Source organism: Bos grunniens, chromosome 2 (genome assembly GCF_055505025.1).
Source record: "Bos grunniens cultivar Pamir isolate PY7600 chromosome 2, Bosgru_T2T1.0, whole genome shotgun sequence".
In the NCBI taxonomy this organism is placed as follows: Eukaryota; Metazoa; Chordata; class Mammalia; order Artiodactyla; family Bovidae; genus Bos; species Bos grunniens.
In genome coordinates this window covers 118,869,206-118,886,172 of record NC_141166.1, presented here as the reverse complement: position 1 = coordinate 118,886,172, position 16,967 = coordinate 118,869,206, and the positions used below count along the sequence as shown (strand labels likewise).

Genomic DNA, 16,967 nt, shown 5'->3' with positions numbered 1-16,967 from the left:
GAAAAAATTGTATAGACATGGATGTTTGTGTGCATATATTTCCAGTTAGCACAATAAAAATCTGGTGAAATTAAAACATATTTTAAACATAGGTGTAGCTGGAAAAATTGATGATTTTTTTAAACTAAAACAATAAGTACATAATTGGAAGCTTTCAGTTTGAATTCTGATGGCTTCCTGCTATGGCTCTTTTCCCATTTAGAACCCACTTAAATATCAATACTTGTAAAATAATAGCTCCAGAACTGGCTAATGAAACAACCTTTTCCCTTTGTCATTCAACAACTGTTATTTTCCAAAAACTTTATTGATTCAAACAATTACAAAATGGTATTTTCTTATATTAGCATTAAAGTATCATATAATGAAATTTTTTGAAGATAAAAATTCAAAATATCAAATAAAAAGGAAGCTTGCTGCTGCTGCTAAGTCACTTCAGTCGTGTCCGACTCTGTGTGACCCCATAGATGGCAGCCCACCAGGCTCCCCTGTCCCTGGGATTCTCCAGGCAAGAATACTGGAGTGGGTTACCATTTCCTTCTCCAATGGCAAATAATCTCTAACTCTTATTATTCTAATAAAGGCAGAAGGCTACCTTTCTTTGTAACAAATATTATGCAGACCTCCATACACACGGGCTGTTGGCAAGCAGGGCAGCTGGAAGTGCAAAGTAGGAAACGAGGTACCTGGCAGGATCAGAAAGCTAAGTGCCCATCTGCTCCAAAGGGTCTTTTCTAGCAGCCATTGCCATTGCTGACCCTCAAAGGCCTACTTTTGATGCAAGTTAATGCAGCTGTCAAAGATGCCTCTTAAATGTGCATTTATTCATTTCTGTTCATTTTAAAGGAGTAGTAGAATTTCTCATCACATCCTGATCTGGGTTATCAGATTAAATAAGAACATTTCCCCCACCAAAAAAAAAAAAAAAACCTCAACACATTCTTGTGAGGAAATGGGGTATGTGGGAACCTTATCTGCTGTTTTACTAAGTGTGGGGAATTAGAGGACCAGACAGGAGAAGAAACCAAACATCAGGATGGGAAAACTGAGTAAGCTTTGGATTTCATCCTCCCTCTCAGTATGAATTTCCTATGGATCTAGGAAATTTATGTGGGGACCTCCCTGAGAGGAAGTTAGAGGCCCCAGTAAAATGTGTCTGCATGATGTTTTTGGTTACTGGATTAGAGTAACTGTATTGGTTGAAGTGTCAGGGTGAGCACTCAGTCCACAACTAATGCTCTCAAGAAGGCCGTGACAGACGTGGAGACAGAGGAGACACATGAGGAAGTGGTGACAAGTGGTGACAGAAGCTGGTTGCTGTGGTGCAGCTGCTGCAAGCCCTACAACACCAGAGGTGGACCCCACCTGAAGGGGAGGAGCAATGAGAAGTTCTTCCCTAGAGACTTTAGAGAGAGCCTGATCTTCCTAATGCCTTCATTTTGAACTTCTAGCCTTCAGAACTGAAAGAATAAATTTCTGTTGTTTTTAAAGCATCCAGTTTGTGGTATTGTCCTCCTTTAGTATACTTGGGGATTGGTTCCAGGACACCTCTTTCTTCCACAGATACCAAATGCTGAATCCCTTATATAAAATAGCATTTTACCTTGGACCTTCCTTTATCAGCAGGAAGTTACCTGCTGTGCATCAGCAGCTACCGAGGGCTGACTGTTCTTTGTTACAGCAACCCCAGGAAACCAATTCAAAATGTCTTAGAAAAATCCATTCAAGTTTTTCTCTGGGAATACTCAGTAGTAGACATAACTAGCGTTTCCAATAAGCACTCCCAGGTTGTGGTGGAAGGCCTCAGTTCTCTTCTTGATCTGGGGATCACCTTGGTATATTTCAGTCAGCCAGTAACTATTCATCCTCTAAATGAACACTCTCCCCTAGGTACACCACAGTGTATTAAAACCAGACCAATGTTTTAACATAAAGCTACAAACCAACATTACTCATAAACATAAACACAAAAATTCTCAACACAATACTGTTAGGGGAAGCACATTGATTGAAACCGCCCACCCTGGCCAGGCACCATAGTAACCATTTGCATGAGTTGTTTTATGACAGGAGATCCTGATAAGGAATACAAAACTAATAAGTCACCACCAACCGGAAGAGTTCGGGAAAGGTCGAAAGGAGACACCGCGTGTCCGTCCACTTCCCAGAATCCCTCTCGCTAGCATCCATCTTGGGTGAGCGATGTGTGCGCCACCAGGAAAGACTCTTAATTAGAATGATTGGTCAAAGACCACCTGGCAACTAATCCCATCCCCATAAAACCGGATACTGAGAGCCACGCAGCAGAGCAGTTCTTCTGGGTTCCCTTACCCTACTGCTCTCCACCCGGGTGCCCTTTCCCAATAAAATCTCTTGCTTTGTCAGCACATGTATCTCCTCGGACAATTCATTTCCAAATGTTAGACAAGAGCCCAGTTTCGGGCCCTGGAGAGGGTCCACCTTCCTGCAATAATACTAACAAATTGAATCCAACAGTGAACAAATAGACTTTCACATACAATGGGATTTTTTCCCCGGATATACAAAGCTGATCCAATACTCAAAAATCAATCAGTATAATCCACAACATCTACAGGCAAGAAAAGAAAAATCATATGATTATATCGATTGCTTCAGGAATAACACTGGATAAAATTTAATACATGTTTATGATAATTTTTTAAAAACTCTTAAGAAAACTAATAACAGAAGAAATTTCCTCAGCTTGATAAAGAACATTTACAAAGAACATCTAACATCATATTTAATGGTGAGAAACTTCTCCACCCCCCAAGACTGGGAAGAAGATAAGAACGTCCTCTCTCACAACTCTTATCCAACATTATCCTGGAAGTCCGACCTAGTAAATAAGACAAGAAAAGGAAATAGAAGTTCTGTAGATTGGAAAAGAAGAAATAATATGTTTTTGTATATAAAAAACCTGATTTTGAATAAATATTAAATGAATATAGCAAGTTCACCAAAACCATTGTGCAGAAGGCCTGCTCCAATGGCATCCAGGAGAAAGGCAAGGAATTAACAATAAATGAATCACATTGAATTGGGCATCTTTAGAGATCAAGACAAAATGTGGGTAATCTGAACTTGTCTCTTTTCCAAAAATTAATTACAGACATCATGGATACTCAGAATCTAGTTGCAACATCTCACACTTTATTTTTCTTGCAGCTTCCTGCATTACTTTGGGGGGGGCGGTGGTTGAGAGAGGTAAATTATTTGAAGTAGGCAGTGATCAATAGAACAAGGGAATATTTGATGTGGAACATATATCAAACTTTATCAGTTTCTGCCATTGTCATTATCAGAGAAAGAAAAATATACATTGTAATTATAGTGTTATAGAGCTGAGCTTTATCCAATGATAACATACTAATATTAGAACAAAAGCAGTCCTTTTAACCTCTGACATCAAATCCCAGAGTGGATGATTTATCAGTTGGTACTCTGCTGCACTGCAAGAGTGAATGTATTGCCCATGCCTGGATAAGTGCTTTTCCTATCAGCAAGGATGGACTCATGATAACATGTTTCGAAGAATTCTTGATGGAAATTGGAGCTAAAATATGTCAGCCATTATATTATACTTTAAAAAGTAATCAGTTTCATAATGTCACATCTTGGTCAATTAATAAAAGGAATACAATTGACTACTTTGGCACCTACATCTAACTAGAAACTTCAACGCAACTAATCATTTTGTATTTTCTCAATGGTAACTGTAAGTACTTTCTTCATTTCTATGTTCTTAAAGGTAATTTTTGGTCATATATATCACTTGTCTAAAAATACAGTTGGGTGTTCACTTCTGCAGCACATATACTAAAATTGTAACAATACAGAGATTAGCATGGCCCCTGCGCAAGGATGACATGCAAATTCATGAAGCGTTCCACATTTTTATGACTCTGAGGGGTGGGATGGGGAGCGAGGTGGGAAGAGGGTTCAGGATGGGGGATACATGTACACCCATGGATGATTCATGCCAATGTATGGCAAAAACCACTACAATATTGTAAAATAATTAGCATCCAATTAAAACAAATTAAAAAAAATACAATTGGTATTATACCTTATCACTTAAAAGAAAATTTACTGATGTACCACAAAGGCCAAGTGTTAAACTATATTTTATCACATTCTTTATAAATTTAATCATATTAAAAACAGTGAAGCACTGTTATGTGTCCACTCAGGACTTATAAATGGATATGCAAGCAAACCACTCAGTTTTTGCTCAAATCTATGGCAGCATTTTATGTAATTACACACATATTGATTTACTATTACAGTTAAAAATGGATCACAAATCATGAACAGTGACCCAGGCATCACAGAATGTACATGTGCAAGTCATGACAACAGTTTAAGGTTATGGGCTGGTGTTCTTGACACATGAGTCCCATTCTTCTGTGCTCTGACTCTAAACCATCATAGGTAAAAATTCAATAAGTTATTGGGATGGTACCACCTCACAGAGAACTTCATAATTAGGAAAATATATATGGTTTATTTAAATATAAGAAATTATTAGTTGGCTTAATCACACTTTGTAGCTCATTGTGTCACATGTCACTAATGTCATTGTGAATTAATAAAAACCTTTTCAAGAGTTTTGGTATGGGTTCTTATCCATATGAATTAGGTAATATGTAAATTTCCTGGTAATGTATGATATAATCAGATCAGAAAAACACCTCTTATTAGTGGAACCAGTGCCATGAGGAACTGATGACCAAGAGTTAAAATAGGCATTTTTTATTTTAATGGTTGTGTAATACAGACATATATTTATGTGCATTTATTTTGTCTACTAAGGACCCATGGACTGTAGCCTACCATGCTCCTCCGTCCATGGGATTTTCCAGGCAAGAATACTGGAGTGGGCTGCCTTTTCCTCCTTTGGGGATCTTCCCAACCCAGGGATTGAACCTGGGTCTCCCGCATTGTAGTCAGATGCTTTACCATGTGAGCCACCAGGGAAGTTATATTTATGTGCATGATACAACAAAAAATACTCAGCTCAACTGCAATTTTTTAAATATATGATGAAAAACCAGTGTTTCCAAACACGATTCCCAGATTACTGATAAACAAGGATAAATATTCTTTAGATTTATATACAAACATATGAACTCCAAATATAAATCCATTTAAATTCCTCCTAGATAGCAATGCAGAGACTTATTTCTAAATAGAACTTGGAAGTTACTTTTATTTAAATGTAATAACAATATCATAAGTCATGCTTGAGAAGCAGCAGGTTTTTTTTAATCCATTGTCTATTATATTTGTGTCTTCTGTATAAAGTACTGAATGTGATTTCTTAAAGATGGATTTTTCTAGTTTATTCCTCAAGGTTATTAAAGCATGTATCATTACTACAAGAACAAATGTTTTATGTGTTCATATCTTTTTTATCCCTAAAGGTTTACACATGCAGATAATGAAATGTATATTATGTCTACTAAGTACCTGGAAACAGTATAGAATTTACTTGCCTGTTTCTCAGCTCCACTGGGAGTTCTTTGAAATGTAATTTAAAATTGAATTCTTGTAAAGGTAATAACTTTAACATGATTTTCTCATTCACCTTTTGCAGGTAGGGGATATTTATTATCATATGAATATTGATTCATAAATGCTTTTAAGGAATGCAGTTTCTCTAATTTAAGAGAGAAATTTTTCATTGTATTTAATATTTGATAGGGAATATACTTCTATTTAATATCCCATTGCAGAATAGTGATCTGTTTGTAACAGGACAGTGACCAAATTAAATGAAGACAGTTTACTAAAGTCACATATACTGGTTCCTATGGTATAGACTTTACCATGAAAAAGAAACTAGCTATTGAATTCATTTCTCCTGTACTTTCTCACCATGTCATTAATTTTAAGATGGGAAAAAGTTTAGAAGATATGATATAATACAGAATTTGTTTGCCTATCACTAAATAACTGATTATATATGCATAAATAATTTAACCCAGTAGTCATATTAAATATTTTTGGGGTTCACAGAACTGTGAAGTTCATGGAAATTGAATTCCATGTTAGACACAAACAGGAAGTATTGTCTAAGGAGATATTGTCTATTTATTGATAGATGAGATGATAAAGACAAGATGTCAAATAATAGCTATAACAATATGATGAAATGACAGATGGAATGGAGGATGGAAAACTGAAAGAGATGCAAACTCAGTTATGATTATATATTAATGTTCTTCTCTGTGATGTTGGTTGGAAAAAAATTGTATCTTCCTCCTTCTAATTTGAAGTAAACCCACATAAATGTACATATGGATACAGATCCATATATATCTACAAACTTGCATACAAAAGGATCTAATTGCATTTATATTCATAACAAGTGTCTTCTGAAAATCTTACAAAGAGTTGGTATAGAAAGTCATCCCAGGCACCTTCATCTCTTTCCATATGACCATTCCATCAGAACTGAACTGACCCTGAGACTCATGGGCTAGCTTCGGGAAAAGCTCCAGTATAGCACACAGACCCTGTCATGTAAACATCTAAGGCTTAGCCTCTTTGAGCCAACCTGCAAACTTACAGAGGGGTAGAAAAGAGTCCTGTTTCTCCATTGTGTGTCCACACTTGGCAGCCCCTACCCTTCATATTCAATTCTTTTGAAGTGAAGAGTTAACATAAAGTAGGAGGAGAATCTTAAAGAATAAGCTACCATAAGTCATCACTTGATTTTATTTGGTGTGTCTTTTAGAGCCTTGCTATAGATATCCCCATTTGAATGCAGAATTCCAAAGAATAGCAAAGAGAGATAAGAAAGCCTTCCTCAGTGATCAGTGCAAATAAACAGAGGAAAACAATAGAATGGGAAAGACTAAAGATCTCTTCAAGAAAATTAGAATTCATTTCTATACATTTTATGCAAAGGAACATTTCATGCAAGGGAACATTTCATGCAAAGATGGTCTCAATAAAGGACAGAAATGCTATGGACATAACAAAAGCAGAAGATATTAAGAAGAGGTAGAAAGAATACACAGAAGAACTATACAAAAATTTTTTCACGACCCAGATAATCACGATGGTGTGATCACTCACCTAGAGCCAGACATCCTGGAATGCAAAGTCAAGTGGGCCTTAGGAAGCATCACTACAAACAAAGCTAGTGGAGGTGATGGAATTCCAGTTGAGCTATTTCAAATCCTAAAAGATGATGCTGTGAAAGTGCTACACTCAATATGCCAGCAAATTTGGAAAACACAGCAGTGGCCACAGGACTGGAAAAGGTCAGTTTTCTTTCCAATCCCTAAGAAAGGCAATGCCAAAGAATGCCCAAACTAGAGCACAATTGCACTCATCTCACACACTAGTAAAGTAATGCTCAAAATTCTCCAAGCCAGGCTTCAACAATATGTGAACCGTGAACTTCCAGATGTTCAAGCTGGTTTTAGAAAAGGCAGAGGAACCAGAGATCAAATTCCCAACATCTGCTGGATCATCGAAAAAGCAAGGGAATTCCAGAAAAACATCTATTACTATTTTACTGAATATGCCAAAGCCTTTGACTGGGTGGACGACAACAAACTGTGGAAAATTCTGAAAGAGATGGGAATACCAGACCACCTGACCTGCCTCTTGAGAAATCTGTATGCAGGTCAGGAAGCAACAGTTAGAAATGGACATGGAACAACAGACTGGTTCCAAATAGGAAAAGGAGTATGTCAAGGCTGTATATCGTCACCCTGCTTATTTAACTTATATGCAGAGTACATCATGAGAAACGCTGGGCTGGATGAAGCACAAGCTGGAATCAAGACTGCTGGGAGGAATATCAATAACCTCAGATATGCAGATGACACCACCCTTATGGCAGAAAGTGAAGAGGAACTAAAGAGCCTCTTGATGAAAGTGAAAGAGGAGAGTGAAAAAGTTGGCTTAAAGCTCAACATTCAGAAAACTAAGATCATGGCATCCGGTCCCATCACTTCATGGCAAATAGATGCAGAAACAGTGGAAACAGTGGCAGACTTTATTTTCCTGGGCTCCAAAATCACTGCAGATGGTGATTGCAGCCATGAAATCAAAAGACGCTTTATCCTTGTGAGATAAGTTATGACCACGTACACAGCATATTAAAAAGCAGAGACATTACTTTGCCAACAAAGGTCCATCTAGTCAAAGCTATGGTTTTTCCAGTAGTCATGTATGGATATGAGAGTTGGAGTGTAAAGAAAGCTGAACGCCAAAGAATTGATGCTTTTGAACTGTAGTGTTGGAGAAGACTCTTAAAAGTCCCTTGGACTGCAAGGAGATCTAACCAATCCATCCTAAAGGAGATCAGTCCTGAATATTCATTGGAAGGACTGATGTTGAAGTTGAAACTCCTATACTTTGGCCACCTGATGCGAAGAGCTGACTCATTAGAAAAGACCCCGATGCTGGGAAAGATTGAAGGTGGGAGGAGAAGGAGATGACAGAGGATGAGATAGTTGGATGGCATCAGCAATGCAATGGACATGAGTTTGAGTAAACTCTGGGAGTTAGTGATGGACAGCAGGCCTGGCGTGCCGCAGTCCATTGGCTCACAAAGAGTCAGACATGACTGAGCGACTGAACTGAACTGAACTAATAAAGGACCAGCAGCATCAGCATCACCCAGGACCTTGTTGAAAATGAAGAGCCTCAGATTCCACCCCAGACCTACTGAATTGGAATCTACATCTTAGCAAGACTCTCAGGTCATTTTTATGCATATTAAAGTTTGAGGAACTTTAGTTTTTAATGACTTCAAGCCTTGTATACAGTAACTTCATGTTGGTGACATCTGTGCTCCAAATTTATAATATTCAAAATGGAATAATTCAAAACTGTCATAGGAATATTAAATAGCTTGACCAGTTTTATAGTATAAACAGTAAAAGAAGTTAGAGTGGTAAGGACCATCCTGGAATCTGTAGAATCCTCTTTGAAAATTAATTAGGTTGAGGGCTTACATGTTTAATCAAAGAGTTTTGACAATGTGTGTGCTCTAGGCAATGCTACCAAGAACTCTGCAAAATAGATTCCAAAAGAATATGTTCTATTCTGTGGCCCACAGTGCTAGTCAATAAAGTCCTTGAGGGCCATAATAGGTCAGGCAAATTATTAGACAAGGCCAGTACTTGTCTATTTGAAAATATGCCAAAGATTTACTCAGAATGGATAAAATACTCTCAGCATTTAGAAATTCTTTTGGTGGGGGATGGGTGCAGGAAATCAGAAACCATTTGCAATTATATTCAGAGTTGTATGCCCCACCAATGAGCGTAAATAGCCAACAAGTCAATGCCAACATTAAATGCCCTTTGGAAAATTTAGCAATGAAATCCCAGGGCATACTATTTCAAGTGACCTAAAAACTTCAGTTATACTGGGATCACTTAAATTTTTTGCAGTAAAAGTAATCTAAGTCTTAGTATATTGTTAACATTTATTGCTGCCATTTTTATAATCAGACATTAACAAGGAAATTTTGCTATTCATGTTATAAGAATTAAAGTATATTTTTGATGCCAAACACAGTACAAAGTTAATATGGCTATTTTGATAACATTGACAAATATATTAAAATTTGGCATTATTAATATTTAAATTATATGACCTTGGCTGTATACTGCATTGTCAGAAATAAGCAAATTATAACTAAAGTTCATTCTCATTTTAACTATTTGGTGATAGATATGACTTTCAATATCTAATCTGAAATTGCCATTTGGCAATTCTAGATTCAGTTCAGTTCAGTTGCTCAGTTGTGTCTGACTCTTTGCGAGGCCATGGACTGAAGCACGCCAGGCCTCCCTGTCCATTGTGAACTCCCAGAGTTTACTCAAACTCATGTCCATTTTGTTGCTGATGCCATCCAACTATCTCATCCTCTGTTGTCCCCTTCTCCTCCCGCCTTCAATCTTTCCCAGCATCAGGGTCTTTTCTAATGAGTCAGCTCTTCGCATCAGGTGGCCAAAGTATAGGAGTTTCAACTTCAACATCAGTCTTTCCAATGAATATTCAGGACTGATCTCCTTTAGGATGGACTGGTTGGATCTCCTTGCAGTCCAAGGGAACCTCAGGAGTATCCTCCAACACCACAGTTCAAAAGCATCAATTCTTTGGCGCTCAGTTTTCTTTATAGTCCAACTCTCAATCCATACAAGACTACTGGAAAAACCATAGCTTTGACTAGACAGACCTTTGTTGGCAAAGTAATGTCTCTGCTTTTTAATATGCTGTGTACATGGTCATAACTTTTCTCCCAAGGAGCAAACGTCTTTTAATTTCATGGCTGCAATCACCATCTGCAGTGATTTTGGAGCCCAGAAAAATAGTCTGCCACTGTTTGCACTGTTTCCACATCTATTTGCCATGAAGTGATGGGACCGGATGCCATGATCTTAGTTTTCTGAATGTTGAGCTTTAAGCCAACTTTTTCACTCTCCTCTTTCACTTTCATCAAGACACTCTTTAGTTCTTCTTCACTTGCTGCCACAAGGGTGGTGTCATCTCATATCTGAGGTTATTGATATTCCTCCCAGCAGTCTTGATTCCAGCTTGTGCTTCATCCAGCCCAGCGTTTCTCATGATGTACTCTGCATATAAGTTAAAGAAGCAGGGTGACGATATACAGCCTTGATGAACTCCTTTTCCTATTTGGAACCAGTCTGTTGTTCCATGTCCATTTCTAACTGTTGCTTCCTGACCTGCATATAGATTTCTCAAGAGGCAGGTCAGGTGGTCTGGTATTCCCATCTCTTTCAGAATTTTCCACAGTTTGTTGTCGTCCACCCAGTCAAAGGCTTTGGCATATTCAGTAAAGTAGTAATAGATGTTTTTCTGGAATTCCCTTGCTTTTTCGATGATCCAGCAGATGTTGGGAATTTGATCTCTGGTTCCTCTGCCTTTTCTAAAATCAGCTTGAACATCTGGAAGTTCACGGTTCACATATTGTTGAAGCCTGGCTTGGAGAATTTTGAGCATTACTTTACTAGTGTGTGAGATGAGTGCAATTGTGCTCTAGTTTGGGCATTCTTCAGCATTGCCTTTCTTAGGGATTGGAATGAAACCTGACCCTTTCCAGTCCTGTGGCCACTGCTGAGTTTTCCAAATTTGCTGGCATATTGAGTGCAACACTTTCACAGCATCGTCTTTTAGGATTTGAAATAGCTCAACTGGAATTTCATCACCTCCACTAGCTTTGTTCATAGTGATGCTTCCTAAGGCCCACTTGATTTCACATTCCAGGATGTCTGGCTCTAGGTGAGTGATCACACCATCGTGATTATCTGGGTGGTGAAGGGCATGGCAAACCACTTCAGTATTCTTGCCTTGAGAACCCCATGAACAGTATGAACAGTATGAAATTCTAGATTAGATATGTAGATATACTAGATGAGATAAAAGTAGGTGATAAAACTCATGTTGTAGATAAAGTAGATGAGATAAAATTCAGCACATCTTTTGGTATTGCTCTGAGGAACCTAGAGGCATCAGAATCTTTTTTTTTAATTCGATAAACATAGGCTTTTTGTTGAGGTTGTCATGTATCTTCTGACCAAGTTAATTGAAATCCTTGAATAGTGCTTATTAAAATAGTGGAACACTGATTTTATAAAATATAGCATGCATTTGAGCCTGTTTTAATCATCTTGCATTCAGATAGAAATAGAAATGTTTTAAAGCACTTGTTTTAAAGATATGGGCTATTCTGAATTACTCTTCTCAAATGTTACTGCTTTGAAGTGCCAAAGACCTAAATTCTAATCCTAGCTCTGCTACAGAAGAGCTCTGAGGATTTAGGCAACTAAAAATCTCTGTCCCTCATGTTCTTTGCCTGTGAATAATGATGGTATAAATTAAACCATCTCTAAGAGTGCTTTCAGCTCTCACTGATCTCTAAGGTGTATTAAACACAGAAGTGCATCCTTGGTTTTCTCATTAGAACAGACAGATGATTTTACCAAGGACTTGATAGGTAGGGGCCAAATGATCGAGAGGCCAGCCAAGTTTTAGAATAAAATTTCAAGAAAATTTTTCTGGGAAGCAGAAGGCAAATAAGAACTTTCTTTGCTGGGAATAGTATACACTTGGAAGTCATAAAATATTCTCTTTATTCAACAGAGAAGAAAAGAAAATAAATTACAGTAAGACTCCAAATAGAGTCAGTTAAAAACAGTTAAAAAGCAGTCAGGCTCCTATTCAGTCCCTATAAGTCCCAGCCTCAATGCCCTCTAATGCAGAAGTGCTGTTAGCAATCTATGACTCAGTTGAATGATAAAATAATTGAGAACATAGCCCATAGTAACTATTGACAAATTATCCCTATGTTAGAGAAGAGAAAGTTAATTGGCATAGATGTTGTCAATTTTCTGAAAAAATGCAACCTTATATGGCCATCGTCTTTGTATGGAGTGAATATGAAATCGAATAGTAGCATAATAGAACATAAAAAGTCATTTGGACATGTTTAGCATGTGGAATCTTGACCTTCATAGATAGGTAACCTCAGAAGATTGTAACACTCAAAACAGTGTTGTCAGTATGTCCACCCACACAATACCTGCTTTCAAAGAAAGGTCCATGTCAGTTTCAGGAATTACAAATTTTTGGCTTTTATTATATTGAAATGAATCAAATTCTTTTTCTATCATCTCTTTTGAAATAAGCTTGGCTTCCCTGATAGCTCAGTTGGTAAAGAATCTGCCTGCAATGCAGGAGACCCCGGTTCAATTCTGGGTCGGGAAGATCCACTGGAGAAGGGATAGGCTACCCACTCCAGTATTCTTGGGCTTCCTTTGTGGCTCAGCTGGTAAAGAATCTGCCTGCAATGTGGGAAACCTGGGTTTGATCCCTGGGTTGGGAAGATCCCCTGAAGAAGGGAAGGGCTACCCACTCCAGTATTCTGGCCTGGAGAATTCCATGGACTATACAGTCCATGGGGTCACAAAAAGTCAGACATGACTGAGTGACTTGTACTTCACACATTATATATATCTAATGTTTTCTTCTAAATGGTTCATGTATTTTTTTAATGTATCATTTGATTTCACTTTGATCTATTTTAGCTCTCATTCTCAGGGAGAAGCAACTCTATTACAGTCATTTTTTTAAACAATGTCTTTTTATTGCATTTAGAGTAATTACAACTAGAACATTTCATAATTTTATTCTAGATTGAACTAAGTGAAAGTGAAAGTCGCTCAGTCATATCCAACTCTGCCACCCCATGGACTGAGTCCATGGAATTCTCCAGGCCAGAATACTGGAGTGGGAAGCCTTTCCTTCCTCTGGGGGTCTTCCCAACCCAGAGATCGAACCCAGGTTTCCCGCATTGCAGGCAGATTCTTTACCAGCTGAGTCACAGGGAAGCCCAAGAATACTGGAGTGGGTAGCCTATCCCTTCTCCAGGAGATCTTTCCGACCCAGGAATTGAACCGGGGTCTTGTCTTCTGCATTGCAGGTGGATTCTTTATCAACTGAGCTATCATGGAAGTTAAGAGAAATTGAATTAAAGCCTGGACATAAATATTTTCAAGTGCTCAACATGTTCAGATATGATTTTCTTATATTTAAAGTTTCACAGAAAGAGATTATATGTTTAGTTAAGAGTATGGATTCATGTTGATATATGGCAAAACCAATACAATATTGTAAAGTTAAAAAAAAAGAGTACATATCTAAAAGGAAAATCTGATTTTGTGAAATTATACTTTCTGGTTTTCAGAGCAAAGATAATCCTGACAGAGAAATAATCTGAGCATTGTCTGCGGCCCCATTCCCCCCCCCCATCACAAACAAGACCACACATGCACACACACACACACACACACAGACACACACACTCACTCACTCACCAGTGTGACCAGTGTGACCAAACGGTGGAGAATGAGGAGCAGGCACATAGTCACCCAAGTCAGAGCCAAATAAGAAGAATAAAAATAGCACATTAAGCTTTCAGAAGCACCAGTTTTCAAAGTGAGCCAGTAGACAGAGCAATAGCTTTATTTTCAAACACAAATGTCTTCAACTTTCTAATCAGTTGCCCTGTGATAGAACATAAACTGTAGTAAATCGTGACTTGATGTCCGGTTATGTATCCCATAAACGAGGGCGGGGGAGTATCATTAGTGTGCTTTACTTGATGAATATGCTTATGCAGATGCTTCATAAACAGATACAATAAATATATTCTACTGTGTCTTTTAATTTAATAGAAAACTTAAAAAAAAAACTAGTATGTACATTGACTGGAACATGTTCTACGTGGAAACTGCATTTTTCTTGGGTTTTAAGAAGAGTGTTCCATAGCATATCTGTATTGTTACTGAAGTTCCTTAAAGATAAGGGAATGTGGTTTCATGGAATATTCCTCTAAGACTGAGTTTCTCAACCTTGGCATTACTAACATGTGGGGCCAGATACATCTTTGTTGTGGGGACAGTCTTGTGCATCATAGGATGTTCAGCAGGATCCCCAGCTTCTACACAGTAGACACTGTTACCACATCCACCCTCAGTTGTGACAACCAGAATGTCTCCAAATATTAAATATGCCTAGCATTCTATCATCCTCAGCTGGGAACCACTGGTCTAAAGCACAAGTTAGGGTCAAACCATGGTGCTTTGTTAGCAAAATTTAGAAAATAAAATCCAGCAATTAACGTGGCCTTCACACAATAATTTTACTGGTATATCTTTATTTCACCTTTTCTTTTATCAATTTTTGTTTCTTGAGTGGATTACACTATCCTGAATAGATTAATAATGTTTTTGTTTAACAAATTTGTTACAAGAGCTGAAATTTCCAACGTATCACCCCTGCTCCCAGTATAATGATTATGTTCAATCAAATATGCCAAGTAGAAGCCCACAATATTCATCAGATTAAAGTCCCACATCCTCTGGGATTTGAGAGGAAAAAAAAGTGGAGAATATAATTCTTTGGTAGAGAAGTTAGTGGGTGTCCATTTGCCATCAAAGTTTACATGCACACTTCTAAATGTCATCAATATAATTCTATTTAAGTATGTTCCTATAGTATAGTCTCTGAGGATGTGACTTTTTAGTCTGTAAACCCTTAAATCCACCATAAAGCATCAAAATTTGTAGCTTGTCAAACAAAATTTGTTTCTTGTCAGTTCCTTCCCTCACCCTTCTATGTGAAGAAAACAGAATTTGACAAGATGACTATAGTCAAGAGTATTGACATAAAGTCACTTTAATAGGGTTTTTTTTACTTTTGCTTTTGATTTTTCATTCAGGAAACCTATTGGTGGTTGCTATATATTAGAAACTGCAGTAAAAAGAAAACTGATGTTGTTTATAAATACTTCTGAAAATAAACACATTTAAAATATTGCACGTGTGGCTTCTATCAGCAATTGCAAATATCTTTGTATTTTTTAATACTAGACAAAAATTCCAGCATCTCTAGAAAGTGTTGAACCTGCCTACCTCCAGGGAGGAGATTTGATTGCACACTAGTGCCTGCAATATTGGCTTATCAGTGTGACAAACATATATAACAGTAAGGCAAGATGTGCATGGTACGGGGGTATATGGAAACTCTCAATTTTTTCCTCTTAATATTTCTATAAACCCAAAACTTCTCTTTTAAAAAAAAGTCTATTCAATTTTTAAAAGGCTCGGAAAACAAAAAGCGCTTTCCTAGTGGCTCAGTTGTAAAGAATCTGCCTGCTAAGCAGGAGAATCGGGTTCAATACCTGGGTCAGGAAGATCCCCTGGAGAAGGAAATGGCAACCCATTCCAGTATCCTTGCCTGAGAAATCCCATGGACAGAGGAGCCTGGCAGGCTATAGTCCATGAGGTTGCAAAGGGTCAGACACCACTTAGCAACTGAGCATGCAGCAGGAAAAGAAAAAACACTAATTTTTGAAGAGATAAAAAAGTGAAATCTAATCAAATTGTGGTTCTTAGGTATAAGATGGAGTGATTGTTTTAAGCATTAGCTTTTACAGTTGTGACACTTTAAAAATAAACAAACCTAGTAAGAGAAAAATATTGCAGGTCTCAAATATTTTGATTAACATAATTTTTAATACTTGATAATTTAAATTTATGCAAATATTAAACTAAATATAAATCCCTTATGTTTATAAACCTAGGAAACAGAAAACCACAAACCAGAGAGAAACAAATCTAATAAAATTATACTTACCAGCATTTGTTAGTGTGCCAGATGACATATTGTTGAAACTAATCACCGCTTATAATGTGAATATAGTTTTACAGCAAGCTACAAGGGAAGAAGGACCATTGAAAAGGTTGTTTGGTGAGCATGGAGTTAGAGAGGTAAGTTTGAATTCATTATCATGTGGTTCAGATGGTCTGACATGCTACCCTCACAATACGATGAGGGTTCTGTGAATGTGTGGGAACTGCCTGCCTTCTTTCAAGGTGGTGCTGGAAGTCATGAGGAGAGCCCCCGCTTCCCCTGGTAACCCCGCTACTGCACTGCATTAATGAACGATGTGTTCATGACTTACTAAAAGTCTTTTGTTCCTTTGCGTTCTCTTATAGCCTGAAAGCCATTCTCATTAAGGTAACTGAAAATCTATCTACCAAACAGGACCAGTCTACTGCTTAACTGTTTCCTAATAGCAGCCCTGCTTCCCTGATTTTTGAGTTCTGGGGTCTGCCTCAGTGTCACCTTCATGCCTCACACACACTGCCACCCTCTCCCACTCAGGGTCAGTGGAGGTCTTTAATAAGCCAACATATGTTCAATCATTTCTCATTCAGTGTCAAAAACCCAGTTAAAACGTTGATTGTCTACAAACAGTAGCAACTGTGATGTGACACTATTTCAGTCATTGGAACTGGGATAATACATGTCTTATGTATTAGAGCATCCACATGTCCTGTACTTTGGGGTGGTGCACCCCTGACATTCTATACAGAAACTGAGCT

General features: G+C 37.7%; 1 non-coding gene across 1 annotated transcript; it reads left to right on the top strand.

Annotated features, from left to right (window-relative positions):
- Positions 1-3,816: 3,816 nt before the first annotated feature.
- LOC147378651 (U6 spliceosomal RNA) lies at positions 3,817-3,920 on the top strand. Its single transcript, XR_015154051.1, has one exon. It is a non-coding gene; the product is annotated as a U6 spliceosomal RNA (small nuclear RNA).
- Positions 3,921-16,967: the final 13,047 nt, after the last annotated feature.